The sequence below is a fragment of the Hemibagrus wyckioides genome, linkage group LG19 (assembly GCF_019097595.1).
Source record: "Hemibagrus wyckioides isolate EC202008001 linkage group LG19, SWU_Hwy_1.0, whole genome shotgun sequence".
NCBI classification, from domain to species: domain Eukaryota; kingdom Metazoa; phylum Chordata; class Actinopteri; order Siluriformes; family Bagridae; genus Hemibagrus; species Hemibagrus wyckioides.
In genome coordinates, this window is record NC_080728.1 from 6,364,579 (window position 1) to 6,380,211 (window position 15,633).

The 15,633-nt window shown below is 39.8% G+C and overlaps 1 protein-coding gene across 1 annotated transcript in view; it reads left to right on the forward strand.

Annotated features, from left to right (window-relative positions):
- The window catches only part of plxnb2a.1 (plexin b2a, tandem duplicate 1), a 91,999-nt gene that overhangs the window by 43,925 nt on the left and 32,441 nt on the right, over window positions 1–15,633 (forward strand). The window contains exon 2 of the mRNA XM_058417555.1: window positions 3,299–3,356. The gene's annotated coding sequence lies outside the window, so the exon portion shown is untranslated. The remainder of the gene's footprint in view (window positions 1–3,298; window positions 3,357–15,633) is intronic.

Consider the following 15,633-nt stretch of genomic DNA (forward strand, 5'->3'; position numbering starts at 1 on the left):
TGTGGGAAAGATAGAGTGTGGAAGCTCTAGCAGGAAAGTCTATGGGTTCCTGAGTCTGAGTGTGTGTGCACGAATGCACATTTGGGTAATCACAGTTTCCAGTAGAACTCAGTGGTCTCCCAGTCTTACACCATGGACTCAGGGATGAAAGTTCAGAGACCTCACTCAACCACATCGTCCATAACTGGGCTTTTATTGTGGTGCAGCTTTATAATTCATTTAGCTCTTTGCTCAGTTGCTTAGACGGATGACGGCTGAGGCTCATGATCGAGGGAAGGGCCTTGCTTTATGAGTCTCGAACCTGTCTTGCATCTCAAGCTATATCCATTTTCAGTTGGCAGACAGACAGGTCTGTAATGTGTAATATGGGTGTTCCATGAGCAGAGACTGTAGTTTTGATGTCCCTGCCAGTTTGCCTGATGGTTTTTTCTTTTTTTTTTCTCTCCTTTTCATTGGTTTTGTGCTGTATGCCAAACCATACTGAGTTGCGCTCTGAGTCACGTTAATGGAACAGCCATGTGCATCCCCCTGTAGAAAGCTTTAAAGCTGATTTGAGTCATGCAAAATCATGAAACACTGACTGTACACTGTACAGGCCACTGACGGGTGAAACGTCACATCTTTCTGAGCGAAAACACTGATTTTACTGTATATTACACTGTGTGTGTGCATGCGTTTGGAAACGCATACGTGGATACCCACCTAGGCTTCTCAATTCAAAATATTATGATAAATGATCGAAATGATTGTCCAAAGCTGCCTCATTTATAGATAGGAGGAGAACTGCACAATTATCAGCGCTTTATTTTTCTTAAATATTTACAGTACTTAATATTCATAATGCAGTGCAGATAAGCACAAAAACTGTGTACACCATTTATTTTGCAGTGCTCATAGACAAAATGCCTAACAGCTGGTCTACTATAATATCTACTGCAGTCTACTATAAACATCAATGGATGTAGTGTAGGGACGACTGTGTTTTATCTCCTAAATGTTTCTGCTAATAGTGAGTGTGCAGGAAGAAAAGAATCGAAATGTCCTTTTATGACTGTACCAGAAGCATGGTTAAGCTCTAGGAGAAGCAGAGAATGGAAAAGCAAAAAGATCAGAATTCAGGAACATGACTACAAACATCTGGTTCTCATCGCTGGGGGAAAATGGGTTCTCGGATCTGGCAACACATTTAATATTTATGAACGGATACTGTAGCTAGATATATTAATTGTGTTGCCAGATCCCAGAACCCTTGTCTGTCTGCCTGTGTCTGTCTATTGATCAGTCGATGGATAGATGCATACAGATGCAGAAATAGACACAAAGTGCATTCAGATTGATAAAAGACAATGTGAGATTTAATTCTTCGTACCTCCAGCACCGAGCCAGTGACCTCACCCAGGCCACAGCGGTGCCTCCATATGCGAAATATGCATGCAATAAAACAAAGCACATGCTAGTTAGATTTTCTGTGTCGTAGAGAGGGCTGTGTGAGAAGATTTAGCTGTGTGCCGAAACACACCCATTCATAACGTTCTGCCAGAGATGCTAGCCAAGGAAGAGGACCATGCTCTTATAAGAGACATGTGTAGCGTCTCATCCAGCTCCACACGGAAGGAGTCGCTGGATGGGTTCCAGTGAGCGAGGCTTTGTCTGACAGGAGCGACGTCCCTAAAATAATCATGATTTTCCACTTCTAATCATGATCATCCTGGGCTTCATTAGGAACCCCACAGCCAGGCTTTCATCTGCATGCTGTGCTTCCGCCGCTCACTGTTTTTATCTGTGTCACTTTCAGAAGTAGGCCGTAATCAGAACTCCAGACAAGTGTGGAAATGCAGCCCAAATTGAAGTTTCCCCTAGATACAAAGCCCCTCAGAAATGTAGGAGATAGAGATATATATAGGTAGAAAGACTCAGCAATAGGTGGAAAACATGTTCTCAGGCAGAATTATAAATGAGTAGAACCATGGCTTTTTATCTAACAACATTTTTTCCCACCTATTACTACGAGTCGTTCATCATTATATCAATAATTATTATTTTTTAACTCTTTTTTTTTTTTTTTTTCTTATTTTTTATCAGAATAGAATTTCTGGCTCTTTTTTGGTTGTGTTCATGTTCAGCACAGAATTTCCTTGCCCTCTCTCTCTGCAGTGTTTAATGGCCCGTTTAAAAGTAGACACTCAGGGCTTTAAGTATTTTTACATAAGCAATTTTTTTTACCTAACTTACAAGGGGCAATATACTAATAATTAATAAAGGTTCCCCAAAAACCTTTTTCTTTTTTTTTGGCTTTACATCTCACCCATTTCTGCTCTCTGAGATGTAAGAGCTTTTTAAGCATCTAAAATTTGAAGGCCTTATCTTCAATCATTAAAATTCTATGTAAGGTTAACCCAACAGAGGTAAAAACATCTCACACTGAAAGCCAAAAGTGTCCTGAAGAATTCTATGCCAGACTTGTGGCCATAAAGTAATTCATTTGTTTATACTGCTTGATACAATGGAGTGCCTGTGTACTGGTAAAAAAATAACAATAATTCTGTATATTAAACTTGGATATTGTTAAACAATGTCATATTAGAATGAGCGTATTAATATAAACCTGTGCTTAGCTGGCACTACTCCCAGAGCCGTGTAGCTGTATTCAATTAGCAAGCTGCGGCAAGCTTCTTTGGCTCGTCTGTTCTCACAAATTTATTTCCCCACAGCATTCACTCAAACACAACATGCTTAGTAATGACTTGTACCATGCCTCTAAGGGTCATGTATGTTTGTCCAAGCAAGACACTTTCTTTCCCCCCCCATGTATCTATTTATGAATGCACAGAGAATAATGTGCTCAGTTGTGAGTGCTGAGTGCTGTGCTGCTCGTGTAAACGCCTCTCCTGCCCTAGCCTGCCTGTGAACGTTTGGAAATCTACCTTTTTTAATTGAAAACTGATGCTAGGTACGGTGTAGAAGTCTCAACAGCCTTGATGTATAGCCTCCGAAGGAATGGCTGAGCCAAAATGATGTCCCAAATCCTCATGAACTAAGGAAAAAGCTGTGCAGTAAGAGGTCAGAAACTGATAAGTGGTCATCCTCAGCGACAGCGCCAGATTATTCCTGCCAAAGCCCACAGATGTACAAGAAGTACAAGTGGATACCTCTGTGTCAATATTTATGTTCTTTTATTTATTACAAGCTAAGATCGTGCAAAATGAAGACGTCAGACATTTTCAAACGTGATCGTACGAGTGTTTGTATCTTCTTATTCATGATTTTTCTTTCCCTCTTTTTTTATTCTCTCTCTCAGTGTGTCTGCTGTCCTGTTGAAGAGCACCATCAGAGGGAGTGAGTGAGGAAGAACACAAGTAAGTAAAGAATACGGCTCGAGGTGATTGTGTGATATAAATAAATACGGATGGATTTTTCTGTTTGTCAGAGAGAAAGAAAGGACGGTACAAAGACCTAGCGGGGTAATTACTCACAGGATTCCCTTAAACGGTGTTCTTTATTTTCCGAGCACTCCCTGCTTTTGTGCATTTCATTAAGTGCTCAGTTGGCTGCCAGAGCTTCTGTTGTCTGAGCGCGCACACACACACACACACACACACACGCATGCACACATGCACGAACAGGATTGGTGGAATGCTTTTGTTTCCTCCACGTCAATGAAATATGAACCGTGCCCCCTCGGTTAAAAAATGCATAATCTTTTCTAGCACAAACATATTATCAGTATCTGTCTCTTACCCTCCTTGTGCTCCCTTCATTATCCTTGCACTGTGTTTGTCTTGGCGGCTTGCCACTGCCTCATCACTTTTCATAAAGCTGTGGAGCTGAGCTGTTAAGGAAATGATGATTGAAAGGCAGATTAAAAAACAGCCAGTGTTCCAGTGACTGATCTAATTTTGCTCTGCAATCAAACCTTCCACTTTCTGATTTATATTTCGGAGGTGGCAGGAGTTGAAGGCTGCGTGACATTTACACCATTTTCCTTTTTCTCCCGTATCAAAACTGACAGAATGAGATAAAGACCTGGATGCGGTGGTATTATTTTTGCAGAAATCACACCGGTTTTCAAATGATTGCATCCTGGACTTGACTCTGTCATGTAGCTCCCGTCATTCACCGAACATCCCAGGAGTGTGTGTTTGTGTCTGTCTGTCTGTCGCTGGATCTGTGTATGTGTGTGGGTGGTATATTGGGAAGCTGCAGTCCATCTTTGTGGGTTATGTGAATAGCAGATGTGCATTTCCCAGCTGATTTCCACTCTGGGATTTATTAAACTGTAAGGGCAGAGCAGTCGACCTGCCAGAATAACCACCACATAAGGAAAGACACTTCATACTGGCCTGGATTGTGTCAAGAGAATATTTGTGTCAACATTCTCTCTCTCTCTGTCTCTCTGTCTCTCTCTCTCTCTCTCTCTCTCTCTCTCTCTCTCTCTCTGTCATATACACACACTCTCAAAGGTATTCAAAATTCAAAGGTAAATAATAAATATTAACATTTCTTTTGGCAAAGCTTAGTTACAGCCTTTGGGAATAGATAAAACAAATGTACATTCAACAATTCAGTCAAAAAGAAACACTAGTGATGAGACTAACAGATCCCTGAGAATAAAATGAACAAAAGACAAAGTAGAATTTGTGTGTGTGTGTGTGTGTGTGTGTGTGTGTGTGTGTGTGTGTGTGTGTGTGTGTGTATTTGATAAGCTGGTCACTCACTGTCCCTCCTCTCACTTTCTATTGTATTTAGTATACACTGCTTGTCTCTTCTCTTAGGCCAGCAGACTGGCCGTTCCTGTCTGTCTCACTAGCCATGCCATGTTCGCTGGGTCTGTGCTTTGTCTAGGTGTTTCTCAGTTTTGGATTAGTCTTCATGCTCAGATAATCTGCTATGCTTGTATGTTTATGAACAGATTTTTTCCCCCAATAGGCCAAATAGTTTACTTTCTGTGTTTGTGTAATGCTTGGTTCATTCAGATTGGGTTTGGAAATTTTTTCTGTTCCTGAGTATTGTGTTAGTGGGATAGGTCTCTCTCTCTCTCTCTCTCTCTCTCTCTCTCTCTCACTCACTCACTCACTCACTCACTCACTCACTCACTTTCTACATGTCCTGCAAGTACAACGAGAAATATGTAAAATTTGGATTTATGTGCATGCAGAGCATCAAGGCCAAAACCCTTTCCTCTGGGTGTGATGTTTAAAGCAGCTTTCTAACAAAGGCGTTCGGAAACAGAACATAAAAAGCTGACCATAAAACCGTACAAGGAAAGGTCGTATGAATTAAAATAGCAACGAAAGCTGTAACTTTTTCAATAACTTAAATTTAGCTTGATGTCTCTGGGATTATGTGAGACACATGAATTAAAGTGAAGGGGTTCAGCTGACTCAAGAAGCTGGTGGAGGAAGATCTTAAACAATGGGAAGTTGGTCGGTTGGGCTTTCAGAGATGCATGAAGGTGCTGATAAGTGATTAAATATGTATATAAAGAAGTAGCATGGTCATGTAGCTACACACAGCAAAAAAATAAACATTTTTGCAAGCACAGGCAGCAAAGTGTTTCTCTTTTATTTCATGCTTAAAAATTCTCTCATTCTATCAGCAGATATTTTTGTTCATTCCAAGGATTTATTTCTGGAAAGATGAAAATAATCTACTAATAGAATTACAAGCTAGAAATTGATCACTTTGACTAGAAATAGGATAAATAGTTTTAAATTTCCTTTATTCAAGATCTTATCCCTTGCTGAAATATATTTTTTGCTCTGCACAGAATATATTTGTTGAGGGTTTTTTTGACGTGTGTGTTCAGACATGCAGAATGTGTGCTTTCACTGGTTTGAAGCTTTGTTCCTGTTGTCTGCTGGATCTCAGTTCCTTTTCCGGGCAGCTGTAAACCTCAGGTCAGCATTTAGGGAAGATGTGGATGACAGGTTTTGTCTGGTTGATGAACAAGCACACACGTTTTGTGGTTTGGGAAACACCACCACGCTGCTTTAAACGCTTCAGTCGTTAGATCTGTCCAGACAGGGTGATGACTTTGTTTGGATTAATGAAGTGGTGGAGAGAGAAGGAGAAAACTGCAGTACAGCAGCTTTCAGCACTTTACAGCTATAGAGAAGCTCATTTGAATAATGTCCCGCTGTTTCTGGAGTGTGTGGCACCCCGGAGGCAAGTAATGATCAATTTACATGAAATTAAACCCACTGCTTAGGAGAATGCCTCTCCCTTACTCCCTGGACACACACACAACACAACACGATATGTATGTAGGTGTGATCGCTTTGTGTCCTTCAGGTTCAGAATGGTGCTCTGTTTTCTGTAATTTGTGCTGTTCTCTATGGTGTGAGCGCTTTCTCTTACAGAATCAGATCAGACCTAGCTGAAGCCATCAACCCAGAAATATTGGGCCATTTTTGCTTGTCCACTCAACCCAGAATTTGCAGCATGCAGAGAGACAGAAAATCAGATAGCCTCGGTGCTTCAAATCTAATTGCAAAGCCTGTGGGAGAGCCAGAAGAAATGGCCAGTGTCAGAAAAGAGACGTGTCTTGCTCTCTTCTCTGCTCTGTGGGAAGGTGAGGGATGTGCATGCTGGCTCAGACGTAATGGCTGCCCCGCTGCTGTAATCTGTCCCTCGCTCTAATATAGCATCATGTGTTACTGTGTTACGCATCATTATCAACATGATTTATTAGTTCGCTTTCCTGTAAAGACTGCAGGCTGGGGGATCGTCCTCGTCTCTGCCGTGCCGTAAGGTTCCGATATTTATTTTGAGACGAGAGGAACGCGTACATGACACAACAAAACATCCGATGGAAAACATCTGGGAGGAAGCAAGCTACGAGGGAGATGGGAAGCCGTGACGGGGATAAAGTGAAACGAGTCTGTGTTGCAGTTAGCCTCAGTAGGGAATAGATAAAGCTCGCAAGTACTACTGTGTCTCTTTTTATAATTAGATGAAGTGTAAGTGGACCAGGGTTTACACTGATGAACAAGAAAATCATTTCTGGCACACTTAAACTTTTTTCTTTCTTTCCTTTTTTTTTTTAAAGGCTCATTATTAAGCAGGTGTGTGTTCTTCCATCGTGGTCAAGTTGTCGCTTATTAAGTTTGGTTTCCATGGTTACTTTTCTGAGCATATGGACTTCAAGGAGGTAGGAGTTGTGGTCTTGAGTGACTTGTATCCTTAGACTCGTCTCATGCAGTCATCGGCAGCAGCAGAAGAAGCCTTTATCTTTGTCACATATATATTGGATCACAGTCAAATCCTTTCTTTGCACTTTTCAGCTTTAGAAGTTAGGGTCAGAGCACAGGGTCAGCCCCTGGAGCAGAGAGGGTTTTAAGGGCCTTGCTCAGGGGCCCAACAGTGGCAGCTTGGCAGTGATGAGGCTTGAACCTTGACTTTCCAATCAACAGCCCAGAGTCATAGCCACTTGAACCTTAACCGCTTGAGCCACCACTGACCCCAGTGTTGCATTTGTTGATGGTACGTTTAGAGCCACGCTATTCGGAGGTTGAGGTTAATTAAGTAATTAATTTATTCTCATATATTCCTCGTAAGGGTCATGGTGGATCCAGAGGAACTCTGAGTATGAGGCAGGAATTCTTATAAAACGGACACTAGCATTATTCACGTCAGTCACAAGACAACGTGTTAATGAGAAAATTCAGTTGTATTAATACATTTAAATGAAATGCAGTTTCCTGCAGTGCTGTTAACTTAAGTTAAGCTGCTTCAATTATTTGTTTGAAGTATCTTCTAAACATTAGAATATACTGGATAAATCTGTTGACCTGTATATGCAGATTATTAGCTGCAGTTACTTGTCAATGCAAAGTAGCCCATTTGTCAGTTTCTGGGGTCATGGTGAGAAGGTAAGTATTATATTTTGAAGGGTAGTGCTTTCCTGCCTGCTAACTAGATCAAATAAAATCTCTCTCTCTCTCTCTGTGCCACTCACACTCTCTCAGGAATACTCTGAGGTCAGAGGTCATGAGAGCGGGCCTCTGTAAGGAGCTGTTTCAGTGTGAGCACTGCACTTGGACAAAGAGCACACGCTCACTACAAGCCTTTAATTGACTCGTAAAACTCCTCCACTGCTTGTTCACAGCCATTTCTGTGGTCACTTCAAGCCTCAGTGTTATGACATGCACTCCTCTCTCGCTCCCCCTCTCTCTCCCTGATCCTCTCCTCCTCGTCACTTTTCCCTTTCTCCGCACTCTGTTTGTCACACTCTTTTCGGACACAGACAGGTATGACACATAACAATTCCACTGACCTTTCGGCATGCCATTCGCCGTTTCGATGATAATACGCCATTGTGACAGTCTCTGCCAAGGGTTTGAGAAACAATTAGCTGTCAGCCTGTGGCAGAGCGGCTGCAGGCAGAGGTGTTTCGACTCTGACAGCCCATTGATTTTTCCACACGCCTTCCTCCTCCTGCCAGCCGTGTCCATTTATTTTGCAGACCCACAAGTCAGTGCAAACGCACTCAAGAAACAGCATGCACATAAAAATAAAAGGGTTCGATAGAAACGCACTAATGACTTTTTGTGTTGTATTTGTCTTATTCAGCTAAAAGATATCCACATATTTTCTCTGGCTCTTTTATTTTCTTGCCATGGGTCACTTTGTCAGTTCCCAAGGCAGGATAGGACAAATGAGTAGCCTGGGTGCTGAGAAAGTAGAGTGCCCGGTCTGTTATTTATTTATTTATTTATTTATTTAGTAGTTTCAAAACAAATATGTTGGAAAACACCCACCCAAAGCAAATATAGATTATTTTTAGGGTGTGTTTTTTTAAATTTATGACTTTCCTGCTACACAACACACATCAGCTGAGGTACAGTGTGTATCTCCTGTAGTGTGGTGGATTAATTAGCAGGCATGGATGACGGATAATCTTTTCAGAAACACCATCCATGACTACTCTTTGGAGCGGTCAGTGATTTTAAATGTGACCGATATAAGCTGACATTACATTAATTTTGCTCGACACAGTCATGGGGTAGAACACTTTCTGCCCCATTAAGCACCATCGAGTCATTATTGCACCTAGTGGTCAAAAATGGAAACTGCATCATTTTCATCATCATCATGATCTTAATCATCATCTTGTTTAAGAATGCTGCTGCACAGACTCTAAGCATTTGCCATGTGAGACTGTTGATGCCAGTGTGCCATTTATTTCAAAACTAACAATGTTATCTGATTTTCAGGCAGCAAACAGCACACTGCCGGAATAGGGTAAAGAGATCCTCGCGAGCACACACACACAAATGGTTAGATATTATATACACTGGTGTAAATTTCCGCGTATTGACTGCATCTGAGAAATTATATCGTGTTGAAGCAGTTTTAGAGAATTCCTTCTGAATCTGATTTGCTGTTCGTTTAGTGAAGGAGCTGAATCTTATTTTTACAGACTGACACAATGGATGTTTTATATCAGGGGTTCTCCAGATGTTCTGTCAGCATGTGATTGTGTGTCCACTTGTGTACAGCCCCACACAATGCTTCAGCAAACGTGTTCACTCGGCTAGTAAATCTGCAAATTGGTAGCAGTGGATAAAACACACACACACACGACTGATTCAAGTTTGCAAGATTTCATTTTAAAAATAGAAAGTTATTAGTGTATGACGCACATTTTTGTGGATGTTCAGCCTTTTCTCTTGGGTCTGCCTGGCATGGTTCATTTTTCCTAAATTGGTTGTTCTTTGTATTCCAAATGGAAGCTGTTATTTCGGTAGTGTTTATTTCGAGTTATATCGGGTCAGGATCATGGGTCTGGTACACGTTCGGAATAAAGCCATAATGCAACACAAATGCATTTTCTGTATAAAAGACACACAGTTGTGTGCGAGTGGGTGAGAGCAGACGAGGCAGCGCTCTGGTTTTGATAATATAATGATGATTGCTGTACTGAAAGGGAACAGTGGGCAGCACGCCACCTCTGACCGGTGTGAACTTTAGAAGTTTTAACCAGCTGTTATCTCTATGGTAACATTCAGCCGTGTCTTTCTCAGGTCTTTTGAGGAGGTGTGACAATTTGAGCCATCAAAGCTGAAGTAAAGCTTAATGCTTTTCTTTATTGTCCTTCCACAAATCAAATGAGATGAAATGAGAAACGTGCAGTCCACGTTAATATTGTGGGTAATAATGGTTAATGATGTTTGCCCCTCACATTATTCGTAACGCACATCTCTCATGCAGGAAAATCGAGGAGAGATTACTAATGTGAGACGAGGTGAAGCAGACACAGCTTCAGGGTGTCGGTTAATATCACAGACATCAAAACACCTGTGAAACTGTCAATCTTTCTAGATTTATCTTATATTTTATTTATTGAAGGCAAAAAAATGCTGCTTCCTTTTTTTTCTCCTGCTCACAATGACAAAATGTGATGTGTTTACGTGCAATATGTACACGGTGCAAATGCAATGGAGTTTGAATTATTCATCATTAACCATCATTTTGGAAAAAATGTTAGATTATAATAAAAATATTGTGTGTGAAAAATTGAGTACTGAGAGGATTATTGGAGCATTTACTCAAAAGAGCGCATGATGCTCTTAAAGTTACGCCTGTAATGTTCAGATTAATTATTCAGTTCAATTCAGTTTTATTTGTGAATAGATTTCTTTTGTTGCAAAGGAGGTTTACAGGATTATAAAAATTCTGAAAAGTGTTTACAATTAAAATTTAAATCTAACCTGAATGAGTAAGGCAGAGATGAGGGTGGTGAGGAAGAACTTCCTGAGACTATTTGAGGAAGAAACCTTGAGAGGAACCAGACTCAAAAGGGAAGCCATCCTCATCCCACACCAGAGTGTGATTATAAATCATTTCCCTTCTATAACTGTGCACTGTATAGTCAAGAGCAATTGTGTAACAAAGAAGTTATGAGCAACTTTATGAATATAATTGGATTTAGTCTAAAAGCCTGCTACCTAACTGAGTAGAATCACCACAGGAACCACAAAAACAAACATTAAAAGGCTTTGACATCACACTGTAAACCTTTACAGCGATAGCATTGGTGATCATTTCAGAAAAAAATTTCTTCAACTTTTTTTGGGACCTCAGGATTCCACACTAGTGGAATTATTTATTTATCACTTGCCACTGTTTTATAGCTTTACTCTAGTTGCTATGCTTCTAATTTAAGGAACTGAAGTTGTCCCTTAATGTTCTGCTTCCACATCTCCAATATAGAACCAGCTGGTGGTGTGAGTTTACATGTAGAACAACACAAAATGATCAGTTTGTGTCTAAAAGTTGCTCAATGTTTTAATAAATAAATAATGTTTCTTGGTTGAGATCGCCAGCAGTTAAAATGGAAATGTAGGCTAATTGGGTAAAAGTATGGATATTATGTCAAAACCGTGCTCCAAGCACGTAACAGTAAACTTGTGTACATTTAAACATACTTGGGTTTTAGAAAGCAAAACTAATAACTACATTAATCAATCAAACGAGCTGAACTAGTTAATCGTGAGGAAAATATTCTGCTTATATAAACCAAGAATTTGACTTGCTCCTTAGCGAATGCTTAATAACCCTGTTGGAATAAAGTAATGAATACAAATATAAGCAGCTATCAGCTTTATCACACATATTTACAGCTATCAGCTTTACCACACATATTTACAGCTATCAGCTTTACCACACATATTTACAGCTATCAGCTTTACCACACATATTTACAGCTATCAGCTTTACCACACATATTTACAGCTATCAGCTTTACCACACATATTTGCAGCTATCAGCTTTACCACACATATTTACAGCTATCAGCTTTACCACACATATTTACAGCTATCAGCTTTACCACACATATTTACAGCTATCAGCTTTACCACACATATTTACAGCTATCAGCTTTACCACACATATTTACAGCTATCAGCTTTACCACACATATTTACAGCTATCAGCTTTACCACACATATTTACAGCTATCAGCTTTACCACACATATTTACAGCTATCAGCTTTACCACACATATTTACAGCTATCAGCTTTACCACACATACATACAGCTATCAGCTTTACCACACATACATACAGCTATCAGCTTTACCACACATACATACAGCTATCAGCTTTACCACACATACATACAGCTATCAGCTTTACCGAACATATTTACAGCTATCAGCTTTACCGAACATATTTACAGCTATCAGCTTTACCGAACATATTTACAGCTATCAGCTTTACCACACATACATACAGCTATCAGCTTTACCACACATACATACAGCTATCAGCTTTACCGAACATATTTACAGCTATCAGCTTTACCGAACATATTTACAGCTATCAGCTTTACCGAACATATTTACAGCTATCAGCTTTACCACACATATTTACAGCTATCAGCTTTACCGAACATATGCTGTCATATATCAGCATACTAACAATGCTGATATTTCAGTTTTATATCTGAGGCAAAGGAGACATTTCTCCCTTCCTTCCCCATTAAAGTATGGGCCAGAATGCTCATCATGCCGATTTCAGACGCCGCTCAAGTGCGACTCCATGCTGGTCCTTTATTTGTAGGAGGTGTAATTAAACCTAGGTGATGCAGGTGGGGTGTGCTGCGTCAACTGATGGGTGGTGCTGATCTTTTGCTCAAAGACTAATTATCCCAGCTTGAACTTCATTTAACACTGATATGATGATATGATTGGATTTCCAAAAAAATCCTCTCGACATTGTAGCCAGTATTTTGAAGGTCAAAATAAAATGCAAGGCGTATGACTCATGTTTGTTTCCTTTGGAAATTTGCTTGAGGAAGATTATTCAGGTTCAGTAATATTCAATCACATCGGACATCTTCCAGTGAAGTACAGTGACGCAGAAAAATTGCTCGAGTATTATCGCATCTGACCGCTGTTATTGTTTATGTAGCATTAACACTGATTGATTGCTAAATGAACTGATTTCTTATATCTATGTGTGTATCACATCAGCCCTCCTAGTAAGATCATTTAAAGCCACATGTACATTTTTAGCTTGTTTTCTAAGGTTCACATCAGACGGAAAGATTAGTGTGAAGGTTAAGGAGCATTACTGTGAGCTATGAACTTAATACAGATAGCCAATGGAGACTTTTGACCAGTTGTGCATTGGGTCTGTTCTGTGCTTTATTGCAATTCGATTATTAACATAAATATCTTGCAAGTATCATTTAAAAAAAAAACAAACAAACGTTAGCGCTCAGGCCAAACTTTGTCATTTTAATGGGAATAACTCCCCTGGGAATGTGGGTTTTATTTGCTGGTGTTTGGTTTTTTCCTCCAGAAGTCATTTTCTTTTATTGCGGCTCATTTTGGCCTGATCAGTGGAGATGTGTATAGTGTGTCTCTTATAGTCTGTAGGAAATATAGAACGCTGGCTGTGTTTATCAGACTTGAGCAACACCGAAACCCACAAAAAATGAGTAAGCTTTCTCCTTCTTACTATTTTAGATCTAGGATAGCTTGCTGTGTCTGGGGGAGGACTGTATCAGTTTGGTTCCGTTTTTCTATTTCTGGTTTGGATTTATATAGAAAACACTGATGTCAGGAATTGGATGGTGTTGACTCAGCCGCTCATGACTGTGGCAAACCAAAAACTGTTCAAGCTGTTGTTGTTTGACAAGGGTGTAAAAGGTCAGGAAGAAATAGACTGCTTGAAATGCCGGTGCTTGAGTACTGATAGTATTATTTGTTTAAATGACGTTTCGATTATTTAAACATTGGTGCGTTGTTTTATATCGTCATCACGAGCTGTAAAGTTTCCTGATGTGCAGTAGATCTGGTGTGGGGCAAGTACCCATGAACTTACACACCTCCCAAGGTGTGATGTTTAAACCAGTCCCGGAAATTGCTGATTGATGGTTCTTAAGGCATCAGCTAAACCTGTCTAGCTACTCGAGAGTTCCCATGAATGATCAGCTACTGCAGAATTTCAGGTGTGACACTCTTCAGTGTTAACATTTCAAAGAACAGAGGCAGGGTCGATGAGTCATTTTTATTCCTTTAAGCATGTGTTTACTTCCACTGCTATAGAATATTAAACAAGCGCAAATCTCTAGCATGAATGAAGTATGATAAAAACAGGAAATGATTTAAAACGGTGCATAAACACCAAGGCTACATTTAGTCAGTGCTAAGAGGAAATCTTGGCTAATCTTATCTGAGGGAGTGTAATCTCCTGCTCTCTTTGTTTTTGAACAAACTTGTGCCACATTTAGATTAGCCCTTAGTCATGCGCTCGTTTATTTCTTTGGGAAATTGGGCTGTCAGAAAATCTCATACCATTGTCACTGAGAGCAGTGTGGGATGAGCCATCGGGGGTTAGACATATGTGACTCAAAAACAGAAAATAATAATGGTAATAATAAAAAATAATAATGCCTTACACACACACACACACATGCACGCACACACACGGACAGGGAGTGGCTGTGCATTCCTGTGGTTTATGCTAATCACAGAAACTGACTTATTCATACTCAGTAACAAACTATACACAAAAAACTACACGCACTTTCTAATAGTTACTCTGTAGTGAGTAAATCAATGCTGTTAGACTTTAACACAGTCTAGGCTTTGTGCCTAAAAAGCTCAGATTTCCACTTTGTCATTTTTCATTCTGTCGTTTTATTAAAGCTTCAACCACAGAGTGATTAGATAGAGTTTAAAAAAAAAAAAAAAAGAAAAGAAAAAAAAAAGGCGCTACCAAACACGTGTTTTTTTGCAGCCGGCATCCTTTACAAATCCCTCATGAGTTATCCTGTCAGCAGAGCATTGGATGGAGTTGGAGTGTGTGTTACTTTCTAAGATCTGTAAATATGGCCCCGGGACTCCGTCATACTCGACGCATGACTTTGCATTTGTGTGTGGAAGCCGCGGCGACGTTCTTGCTTTTCTTCTGAACCAGCAGCATCCACTAAATAACACATCAGAGCCAAAACATTCATGTGAAATTAACTGGTAAATGCTTAGCAATTTCATGCACAGCAATTTCAGAAGACTGCTACACAACAGATGGTTTGATAAGTCACACACTGACCATAATAGCAAAACAGGTTAGTGTTAGTAGCGAATAACTGTGTAGAATGGTACACAACTATGCAATTTCAGACACAGTGGTACTTTTAGTCGGTTGCAGCCATTTTTGTGTGTGTTTATGTAGATAAAATCAGATGCATTTCAACTTTTAGGCCGAACACGTTTGAGAAACACTGTTTTAATCTGGTACTTTAATAAAATTAGACTGTCTTACCATTTAAACAGCTCATGTCTTGTTTTTTAATCTTCATTAACATAAAAGGTTTATAATACTAGATACAGAAGTAATAAGTATTCATATAACATACAGTTAAATCAGTTAAAAAGCATGTTTTGATACCATTTTTCTAGACTGTGAATATGTTTCTGCTTCTCGTTGATCTCGAGATCGATACGGAGTCTGAAACGTATTTAGTATTGATATTTTATTTATCTCGGTTTATTTTTCTCTAGTTAAACTCACAGGTACCTTTTCACACACTTAGGTTAGAAGGCTCATGCATTATAAGTCTATCTATCTTGATGATATTGCTGAGCACAGTCTTCAGTCTGCTTTGCTTTTGATTGC